This window comes from Mytilus trossulus, unplaced genomic scaffold, assembly GCF_036588685.1.
Source record: "Mytilus trossulus isolate FHL-02 unplaced genomic scaffold, PNRI_Mtr1.1.1.hap1 h1tg000406l__unscaffolded, whole genome shotgun sequence".
In the NCBI taxonomy this organism is placed as follows: Eukaryota; Metazoa; Mollusca; class Bivalvia; order Mytilida; family Mytilidae; genus Mytilus; species Mytilus trossulus.
Window position 1 is genome coordinate 1,107,536 of NW_026963350.1, and position 11,853 is coordinate 1,119,388.

An 11,853-nucleotide genomic window follows, 5' to 3' on the forward strand; every position below is an offset into this window, starting at 1 on the left:
ATTTTGGCATGACACAGAGGCTGACTCAGTATTGGCCAATCATTGTCTTTCTTGTATAATCATTTATAAAAAAAACTCATACCCCAAACTTTCAAAAGCCACATGTATTCAGAGAGCCTAGAGGTAATTGTTATATATTTATTGACCAAACTATTATATTTTGTCATGATACGACTAATCATTATCATGCTGCATCATGTAAAATAAAACAGAGTCAAGTAAGTTGAGAATTAAAGCCCGGCGATATATACTTGTAAACACTGAATTATACATTTCTTGAAATTACCGGCTATGATTTTTCCCCAATAATTCCCATCCCTCGCCTTGTCCCTTGTTGATTTGACATAACACATTTTATTATAGAATATTAAACGAGTGTTTTTAATTTAAACTGGAACGAAATTGTAATACATGAAGAACTATGAACGAAAACCCACCCGCATATTATGCCAGTATTGCCGGTCCGTCGATGTCATGAAAAATTGTGTTACATTTGATAAACATAAATTTTTGTCAAACGTTTATATTGATTAACGAAGTAGTTTTCAACTGAAAAACGCAACCTCTCGGTCAGCCGATCAAAATGTACAGTAGTACAGTCCGGAATTGTTTCATACGTTTGGACCGGAAGTTGTGAAATTTATTTACCGTTTAGTCAATTTCACTTTCACTTTCCCTTTGACTAAATTGATTCTTGCCTAGCAAGTGGCACAATTCATAACAGGAGACAGAACCTGCTCTCATGAGGTTTATCACATACGGAAATGTTGTTAATATCTACTCCAAAATATTAAAATGAAATACATAACTGTTAACAAGTCACTTCTTGATAGATTTTGTCACAAGTTGCATCAAAACTTGCAGAATTATGTTGCATGAGTAGTTGCCATTAAAACTTAATTTTATATATAAATTAGTGTTCAGCTGCTTTGAATCCCTAACTGTACACCATGCGACTAGTCCTATAATGCAAAGTAATGGTTATATAACAGTGGTTTGATTCCACCAGTGTACTTTATCCAGAGGAAGAAATTTCCTAGTGATTTTTATCCACCAACAAACATTCACTAGTTTTTTTTTATCCAGGTCCAGTGAAAAACATCCACCCAGGGTCATTATAAGGTTCTAAAATGTATTTTTTTTAAAGGGAAATATATATATAAAATGGGGCTTGATATTTTTTGGTGTATTTGAAACCTGCATTGTTGATTGATGTAAACAACTATGTTTTCATCCAATCCAAGGAATGTTCACACTAGTGTTTTGGAACCAGGAATGATTACACTAGTGATTTTATACTGGAATGATTGCTCTAGTTATGGATGCTCCTGTAATTGAAACTTTCTGTAAGAACAATAAAATTGATAATGGAAATGGGGAATGTGCCGAAGAGACAACAATTTGACCATAGAACAGACAACAGCAGAAGGTCACCAATAGGTAGGTCTTCAATGCAGCGAGAGACTGCTGCTCACAGAGGCGTCCTTCAGCTGGCCCCTAAACAAACATATATACTAGTTCCATGATAATGGACTAATGGACGGCATACTTAACTCTAAATTATACACAAGAAACTAAAATTAAAAAGCATACAAGACTAACAAAGGCCAGAGGCTCCTGACTTGGGACAGGCGCAAAAATGCAGCGGGGTAAAACATGGTTTTTATTATATCTTAACCCTCCCCTTTACCTCTAGCCAGTGTAGAAAAGTAAACGCATAACAATAGGCACAGTAAAATTCAGTTCAAGAGAAGTCTTAATCCAATGTCAAAAGATGTAACAAAAGAAAATAACAACAGACTACTAGCAGTTACAAACATGCCAGCTCCAGACCTCAATTAAACTGATTGAAAGATTGTCTTCATCATATGAATATCAGGAACTATCCCTCCCATTAGCGGTTTAGTATTATACCATCATAAAATATATGAGAAGAACATAACTTGTGTCATGCCAACAACTGGTTTTTAAATGAAGGTGTTTAATTCTTTTTTTTTTTTTTTATAAAATAATATCTTTATTGCACTTTTCTTTGCTGTTGTTACAAATTAATCGACCTACAGCAGTTGGCCGAGTATCCCTGTGAATTAGTCAGTGAGTTCAAATTTATAGATAGTTTGTTAGTTTTACAGTTCATGGTTATTACATACATTTTCCAAACTATATTGTTTCATGATTACTGAAAGTGTACAGTTTTTGTCCGGTTTGTTTCTAAAGATTAAAACTTTATGATCATTGACCTTTTACCTTATTGATGAAAACCGTTGGAACTGGTTGATCGATTGTCCGGATTAATTTTAATTCTGATGCAAAGGCTCTATATAAGTGAATCAATATTAAAGTCAAAATATGTAATCTTTAATGAAGTGACAACAGTATTGTAACTATATCCCTTCTTAACAAGTCTGTTTAAAGGTTTTGTTAGCTTATGCACAAATCTGCTCTGTACATAAGGTTTTTATCAAGTTAAATGTCCTGATCATAGATTAAAGTATTTTGAGTTATAAAAATATCCTCCCCACCTTCATCAATATTAATTGCTAGATTGAACAATATTAATTAAACTGGTTTCTTGAAAATCATTCTAATTTTAACCAAAGGACCACTTTCAAGTTCATCCGTCACCGGGAAAAACTCGTTAATTAAGCACGCCTTTATGACGTCATTTATCAGTTAGAGGGGATAGCCTGTATCCCTGCACTGTTGGCATTCATCAAGGGTCTGAGTGATTGTCATTGTGCAGGATAAACTAGAAATAAAGTTTGTTTTGTAAGTACTTAATCACAATCCCCTAATGGCAGCAGTGCTTATTGTTAATTATGAGAATTTCTCAGTACAGTATCAAGATCTACTTTTAACTAATACCACAACAAGTTAGGACAACATAGGAATCATGATACATGTTGGTCTGTCTGTTTTGAGATCATCTTGCAAGCTCATTCCTCTTATACCTTGAAATAGTGAGGGGGCATGAAGTTCTACCCTTGTCCTTCTGTACATCAACATCTTTTTGTATATCTGTACTTCCCAAAGTGTACAAATGGATCATAACTATGCTGTGTAACAAAAGTACATTGTGGTAATAAGAATAAAAAATGGAAAAAAATTGTTTAAATTTTTGTTTCCTTTTTCAAACTTAAGTTAGTCTCAACCAAATGTTATGAAACTTATACACAATGCTGATCTGACATAAGAAAAATCAAATCAAGTGCACATTTGGGTAGGGTTAATTTTACTGTTCTTCAGTTATGTTCCTTTATAACTTTAAATGATATTCTAGGGTTCATCATCTTTGTCCAATTGACACATTCCCCAAAATTGATTTAAGTCATAATTTATTAAGGGGAGATAATTAGAGACTTATTGTAGTATCTATTAAGCAAAACTCCTTAGTAATGTTAATGGGTTTTAATGAAACTTGATACTTTGCATGTAAAACAAATAGAAGATATATTGAAACTTCTTTATTTATTGTAGAATGAAAAGAATCTCCTTTACTAAAAAGCCACCAAAGATTAGATAGTTTATGCCAGAAACAGACCACAGTACACTGGACTGGAAGATTCAACATCCAGTAAAAAGAGGAAAGTGGCATTGATTCAGTTTCAATACACACTCCTGCTTTTTCCTTACAAGGTTATATGAGATGTTTTAAATGATACTTTTAAGCAAAATTGATTATACATTGTTATAAGAAGGTTTGAGACAGGTTACAGGTATATCCTTGCTTAAATAATTGATTTTTTTTTTTACTGAATCACCAGTTTACGTTAACATGGGGAACTATGTTCTCTTTTCTTTTACATTTTTAAACATACTTGTATACTGATGTACTAACTAAGGCAATTTCAATCTATCGAATTACTGGTTCACATGTACCATATATACAGTTTTTTCATGATTTGAATGTGAATAGCTATATCAAGAATTGAATTATTTTCTGCTGACATAAGAGGAAGGTGTTTAGATGATTAAGGATATTAACTTATTATGAAAGACATTTTTTTTTTATTGTAATGTTCTTAACAATTGATTAAAAGGGTTAATACTCAGTTCAATATACAGATTCCCAATTAACCTTTCAATTTCATGTGTATCCTCCAGCCTTACTAGAGTATAGTATAACAATATGATTTTGAAAAAAAATGTGTCCTTCACATGGAATAACTTATAATGTTCTAGACAAAATAATATTCTTGACACTGTGTTTTGTAGCGCAAGTTTAATGTAGGGTTTTCTACATACTGTAATTAAATTAGGTATTTGTTTTCACTTATAGTTCACTTATATGATAACTAAAATCTCCATTTTAACTTTCTTTTTATAGGGATCTATGTACTAAAAGAGTTGGTCTGTGTGCTCAAAAGAAAAGACAACGATTGTGATCAAGCTTTTTTCAGTCCTATTTCTGATGTTGATAAGAAAGGTATGCTTTTCTCTTGTGATGACTAACGTAATGTTTCTGGCTACATTAACAAATTTTTAATCATGCTTATTGTGAAGCACAGAAAGTTCTTAAAAGAACAATTAACAGGCTATTATTTGAACTTGGAATTATTTTTAATTATGGAATTTGTGTAATTTCTTGTGTTTAAATATTTTTGATAAATTCCATGTTTATTTGGTATTATATACAAATATATCATGCTTACAAGGGGTATTTGCCAAAAATACCGGTTGAGAGGTACAAATTTCCAGAGCCTTGTAAGCATGATATAGTTGTTTAATTCCACCAAATGTTTCACCTAAAAAAAATTTATTATAATCAGGTATCATATGAAATTTTGACTTGAATGTATAATTTTTGTATACACTGCAGCTGTGCTATTTGCTATGTGCAATGACCGTATTATCATTTCTTATCATTTTTTTATGTACAGTCACTGACTGTATTATATATGTCTCCCTTTTTATGATAAAAAGCTGGTTCTCGGCTGACTACTACACTTTGTTCATCAGTTTCGGTGAAGCGTAATAGTATACTAGTGGATTCCAGTTTTATGTGACCGGTTGACAATTTGTTTCCATTGAGTTTTATTTATGACGTCATTCCCGGTTATTTTACGTCATTCCAAATTCAATATTAATTATGCTTTTTATCCTAACTATTTCATCTGAAACCATATATTTAGAATGACCATGAATTTGTTATACATTGTATTAGAATATAAATAATTCATTGAGTTATTTTTAGACATGGTATTCCCCATCTGCCATGGTATTTGCTAGGATATTTCTCATCTGCCATGGTATTTGCTAGCAAATACCCTGTCACATGGAATTCCCTAATGGCAAATACCCCGGCAGAGAAAAGAATATCTCGATATATAGAAATTGGTGAAAAATACCATGTTTCTCAACCAATCAAAATACAGCATTATTACATAAGGTGGAATTACATGTATAATCTTTTGAGCAGTTTAAATAACACTTTCCATACAATGTATTTTGGTTAGATAGTGTTGTGTGCGCGGCACAGTACATTCTATTGAAAATAAACTATTTTCTTTGTAATAGAAAGTACAGAGAGGGTGGTAAAGGGGGCATTGAACACTTGAAATAAACATCGCGAACACGTTGCACAGAAAATAAAAATCTGAAAAAAACAAAGCACGAGAAATAATTAGTAAATATTAATGTAAAAAGTTAAGTAATTTATTAATCAGCCCTACTTTGAGATCATCTAGTCATTATATAATGGGTATTATGACCCTGCTGTCACCTTGTAGCGTCCGCTATAGTTGCAACTAATTTGAGAGAAAAATACTATTCATAATAATTAATTTGGTAGCTGTTTTAAATATTCTGGAAACTCATAATTTAAAACAATCTGCGGACTGACTCTGAATTTAGTCCTGGTTTACTTTTTAATCAAATGTGAGAAAAGCATGAGAAATTAAGATTACGGACAAGAAACACGGAAAATAAATAAAGGAAAACACGAGGCACGCACGTCAAACCAAACACGAGAAAATGAGAAATAAAACGTCAAAACACAAAAACACTTGTAATAAAAAGGCCCAAAACGTTGCACGAAAATAACCCTTTACCACCCTCTACAGAATAAACATGGGATTTATTAAAAAATTCAATATCAAGAAATCAAGCAAATTCCATAATTAAAAATAATTCCAAGTTCAAATAATAGCCTGTTAATTGATGATATTATATGTAGTAAAACTTTCAGAGGATAATATAGTCTTTATAATTATGGGTGAGACTTTTCAAGTTTTATAGAAAAGTAGAAAAAGTCTGTTTACCATATAATGTAGTTGACAACATCATATCACCCTTCATATTAAATTATAATCTTAAAGGGAGGATTGATACTTTATAAAAAAAAAAAAGAAGATGTGGTTTGGTTATCAAAGAGACAACTCTCAATTTACGGCCAAATGTAGTGTGGTCTACAATTTCTAAAAGTAAATATTGACATCATATAAATGCAAATCCTCTGAGAAAAACTTATTTATAAGGATTTGGTATTGTAAGGAATTTAATGTGATTCTTTAAAAATCCCAAATGTTCAAAAACTCCCAAAGTTTAGGAAGGAGTGCAATGTTTATATTAATGTGAAATTTGGCACATTTTTTGTTGTTGAGATTTGTTTTGTTTAAGCCCAAAACACTTAGGCCAATGACATTTTGCACAGTTGTTTGCCTTTTATAGTTTGTTGACATTTGTCTCATTATTTTTTAGGCTAACTAAATGTTGAAAAATGTAAAGGGCCATATTGATTAAACCTGTCTGTCCCACTGTCTGTTTTTCCCTATAAGAATACATTTTTTTCTCGGCTTTCTCCTACTACAGTGTTTGAGATACAACTCAAATAGTAGGATATTTCTTCACATAATAAGAGTATGCATGTCCACAGGATTTTTTTTTTTTTTTCAAAAATAAAGTAGTTTTTGTATCTATAAGCACACACAAAAATCAAATGATCAGGGCTTTATTGCATTTTTTCAGAACTTAAAGTCACATGTGCAGTAAGGCTATCAACACAGAGCAAAAAAAATCACTGCAAGTATAAGACAGCCCTGATAATTGGTTTGAGCAGAAATTTGGCTAAAAAAATCAGATAGACTTTGCTCATTGTTGAAGGCTGTACGGTGACCGATAGTTGTTAATGTCTGTGTCATTTTGGTCTTTTGTGGATAGTTGTCTCATTGGCAATCACACCACATCTTCTTTTTTATATTTGTATAAACATGTACCACCACCAAATTGGGCCAGACAAATAAATATACTTCAAAGTAGAAAGTATTTAAACAAAATAGTTTGTAGGCCTAATAAGGTGTAAATATCAAAATATATGGTAATTGAGTTTTATTTGAAAGGTGGGTATAGGACTGGTGATCCTTGTAGAACTAATTTAAATGTACAAATGAATTCTAAAATTGAGAGCACATATTGCATGTTTCTTAGAAGGGTCTGGTTTGGTGTATCTGAAGTTTGGGTAACCAGCACAGTCTGATGTGTAAATGACCTTCTGCTGTTGTTTGTTCTATGGCCGGGTTGTTATCTCTTTGACACATTCCACATTTCCATTCTCAATTTTATCATATTAACAACTAATGTATCTTTCTCAATCAAGTTTCTCTAAAACTATATGAGATATCTTATAAACTATGTGAGATATCTTATAAACTATATGAGATATCTTATAAACTATATGAGATATCTTATAAACTATATGAGATATCTTATAAACTATATGAGATATTTTATAAACTATATGAGATATCTTATAAACTATGAGATATCTTATAAAATATTTAAGACTACTGTATTTACTTTTACATACATGATAAAAATATATTTCTATATGTTTATTGTTTCAGGGTGTAATAAAGTAACAACAGAGAAGGTTTTATAGCAAGCAGGTGCTGAAAGAACTTCAAAAGGTTAATACTACAACTTTCTGGTGATGTTGAAAGAAATCCAGAACCTACAATGGTATCCCCCCCCCCCCCCCCCAGCCCCAAAAAAATGCTATGTTTGAGACTGAAGAATATTTAGGATTAGTTGCTCTGAAAAACAAATACTTATATTTAACAACTTCATTTAAATTCATTCAATTAAGGCATATTTCATTGAAAATTTATGTTTTATTGACCAATAGAAAACTGGTTAGTACTTTGGTAAGGAAGGCAGACTGTACATGGTGCTACAAACAGTTTCCATGGAATAACTTATGAAACATTTAATCAACTCAGAAATGACACAATTTAAATGCATGTACAAATAATTGTCTTTTCACAGTTCTTGTTATAGACCAGGTGATGGGACGTATTATGGTATACCGTTGTCTGTCCGTTCGTCGTTAACATGGTGGACATTTACTCAAAAACACTTAAACCAATTTGCATAAAACTTTGGTGAATAGTTTATATCTATTGACGTGAGCTCCCTTTTTTATAATTTTTAGATTTTAATTCTGAGTTATGGGGTGTTATTCATTTAAAAAAGGGGGATTTTTCAGTTTCCTGACAATAATTAAAGAAAGCTTTCACAAATTTGCAAGAAATTGTGGTGAATTGTTTATATCTTTTGACATAAGCTCCCTTTCGAATTTTGTGAATTTTAAATTATATGTTTCCCAGTTACAGGGTTTTATTCATAAAAAAGGGGAATTTTCCAGTTTTTAAACAATAACTCAAAAATGCTTTCAGCAGTTCTCATGAAACTTTGGTGAATTATTTATATTGATGTAAGCTCCCTTTAGAATTTTATAAATTTTAGATTTTATAGTTCAGAGTTATTGAGTTTTATTCATTACAAAAGGGGGAATTTTCCAGTTTTTGGACAATAACCCAAAAATGCTTTCAGCAATTCTCATGAAACTTTGGTGAAGAGCCCTTACTAGTAGTGTTTTATTTTTCTGGATCCAAAATAAAAAAAATAATGAAATAATTCTGATATAATTCTTTCTCTGTACTGTATGCTAAATCTATTGAAGATAACTGTTTAAATTGACTCCTGACATGATATAATCTTGTTTTAAAAAAGCCACAAAGTTTTTGGAGTGAATATATGAATCACTCTGTCTGTCTGTCCATATGTCTTGTAAACTTGACTCTCAGTAATGTATGTACCAAAAAGATGAAACTTTACACAGTCTGAAATATTTCAAGGGAGATAATTGAATTTATAAGTTTAATATTGCAATTTACTTAGTTTAATATCACTCTGTCTGTTTGTCTGTCCATATGTCTTGTAAACTTAACTATCTGTAATGTATGTACCAAAAAGATGAAACTTTACAGTCTGAAATATTTCAAGGGAGATAATTGAATTTACTTAGTTTAATATTAAAATTGACTTAGTTTAATATTGCAACATATGGCAACAGGTATTGTAAGTGCAACTCAAATACTCACCTAGTCCCATTATTCCCATTGATTGATTTTGAAACTTAACACTGTTGCAGTACACAACCTTAGACTGACAACAAAATGACTGAGCATGTAGGAAAATAGTCCAGATCCAATAATTTTCAAGGGAGATAATTGAACCTACTTAGTTTAAATTTGCAATAAGTGGCAACAGGACCTGTAAGTGCAACTATGTTTAATTAGCTTGATGGATATTGATGAAAATTTACAGTTGGCTGACACCACCAGAGAGTGTATATGAAGGAAATAACCCTGGTCTGAAATATTTTAAGGGGGAAATATATCTTAATTGTTTTCTATTGCAATACAGGGACGAAACTTGGGAATTATAAACTGGGAGCCCAGACCAGATATTTCATAATTATTTTCTATATGTTCAACTTAACTTTATCTGAAATTTTAGGGGCCTAGCTCAAAATCTAGGAGCCATGGGCAACTGGGCTCCCTTTAAGTTTTTTTCCTGCAATATGTTGCAACAGTGTCTACTAAGATAAGTGGATGTTCTCCTTATCTGCTTTATCGATATTGTTGAAATTTTATACAGTTGTATTACACCGCCTGGGAATGTGTATGAAGGAAAATCATATTGGTCTGAAATATTTCAGAGGATGAATTGAAATAGGGGGTGGGGTTTCCTTTAGTGGGTTGACTTAAAAGTTTTATGCAATACTCTCAGAATGCTAAATACTATCCATGCTGTTCTGTGCTTACTGTTGTTTCAAACTAGAATCACGAAAGTCCTTGTTAATATTATTTTTCTTTACATATATTACGAAGTTTAATAAGATATCCACAAAAGTACAGATAAATTAGGAGTCTAACATATCTATGTTTTAGTAACTAGAATACAAGTTTTTATTATTGCGATACTGGCCCAGTAGCATTACATTTTAATTTAATTAGAGAATTACTTTTTATAAGAACATTTGAAACATCAAATAAAAAAAGGAGGCCACAGCCTTATGTTCTTTAAAAATAAATACAAAACACAAATTGTCTTATAAAAATCAATGTAATTATCTGCCCTTGATTTTATTAGGATATAATATTTTTAATTTAAATAATCACACTTAATTTTTTGATAGCTTGATCTAGTTTTCAAGCTTAAGATGTTCCAGTGGTATAATATTGCATTATACTTAAAGAGATTTTTTGCAACACGCCCAAACCTGAAGAAGACATCATTCCAACATGACTTTAATATATTCTTTGGAATAACCAGTTATCTGGAATGTGATCTGAACAGTTCACACTTTTCTTTCCATTTAATAATGAATGTCTATTTCGATAATTAAACCATTTTTTGTGAATTTTATATGAAAGCAATTCTATTTTAGGTTTATCAAGACTTCTCAGTGCTTGCCAAACAAGTGTCAAAGAGTGAATGGCAAGAATGGCTTTAAAGAACGGAGAAGACGTGTTTTATTGCACTTAGTTTTAAGCTTCTGTTTGATATTTTACCACTACGATAGAGTTATGTAAATTTATGTTATGTATTGTTCTAATGTATCAATCTGTTTTGTAATTACACTTTTTTAAATATGTTGTTATTGTTTTTATACCTTTTCCTACTATTAAAGGTTTTTATTAAGCCTTAGGTTACTTTGGTTTTTTATTTCATAGGATTAAGATGTCATTCTTGAAAACCTTGTTAGTATGAACTGTGTTTTTTTATATCTTAATATGTGTAGTATTAATCCAACCCGATTATATTTAGTTATGAAAAAATATATACCATAAGGACTGTCCACTTATAACCAAATTATGAAGACTCCATACAAAAAAACTTTGGAAAGTGTCACAACAGTAAAAAAAATTTAGAGTATAATTTAGGTTAGTTCTGAATCTTATTTTTTTATTGGGATTTTCTTCATTGCATAGAGGATGTGTTTATCTTATAAAATTAATATACAGTACCTGGCCAAAAGTATTCGTCACCTGCATTTTTTTGCTATTATTTCATATAAAAACACATTTTTTCAAAAATATATTTTGGGGACATTTTTGGTTTGATTTTAAGCAACTTGGTACCAATAGAAGCAGAATTGTCACAGGTTTATTTTTTTATTTGGATACATTGTCTTAGTGGATAATTTTCATTTTTTCACAAGATAAACACAAATATTATTTTCTGTTCAGAAATTTGCTATGTATTCAACCAAATTAAATTATAAAAATGTATTGTATGTGTTCATATCAAGAGAAAACAAAAACACATGAAGACAAAACTAAAACCAAATAAACAGACAAACTTTAGACAATTCTACATCTTTTAAGGCCTTGTTGATAAAAATCCAACCATAAATGCCCTCAAAATATTTTTTTGGAAAAAATGTGTTTTTGTATGAAATAATAGCAAAAAACACAGGTGACGAATACCTCAAATTTGTGATTTTTATATGTCGTAAATACATGTACAGAAAAACATACATAATGATTATGATATGCTGATACTTCA

General features: G+C 30.9%; 1 long non-coding RNA gene across 4 annotated transcripts; it reads left to right on the forward strand.

Moving 5' to 3' along the window:
* Positions 1–636: 636 nt before the first annotated feature.
* Positions 637–11,146, forward strand: LOC134702141 (uncharacterized). 4 transcript variants are annotated; one of them, XR_010104339.1, is made up of 5 exons: positions 637–747; positions 3,478–3,636; positions 4,328–4,426; positions 7,842–7,956; positions 10,733–11,146. It is a non-coding gene; the product is annotated as an uncharacterized LOC134702141 (long non-coding RNA). The 4 variants fall into 4 exon arrangements; XR_010104340.1 differs by having other exon boundaries at positions 7,842–7,924; XR_010104337.1 differs by having other exon boundaries at positions 7,842–7,904.
* Positions 11,147–11,853: the final 707 nt, after the last annotated feature.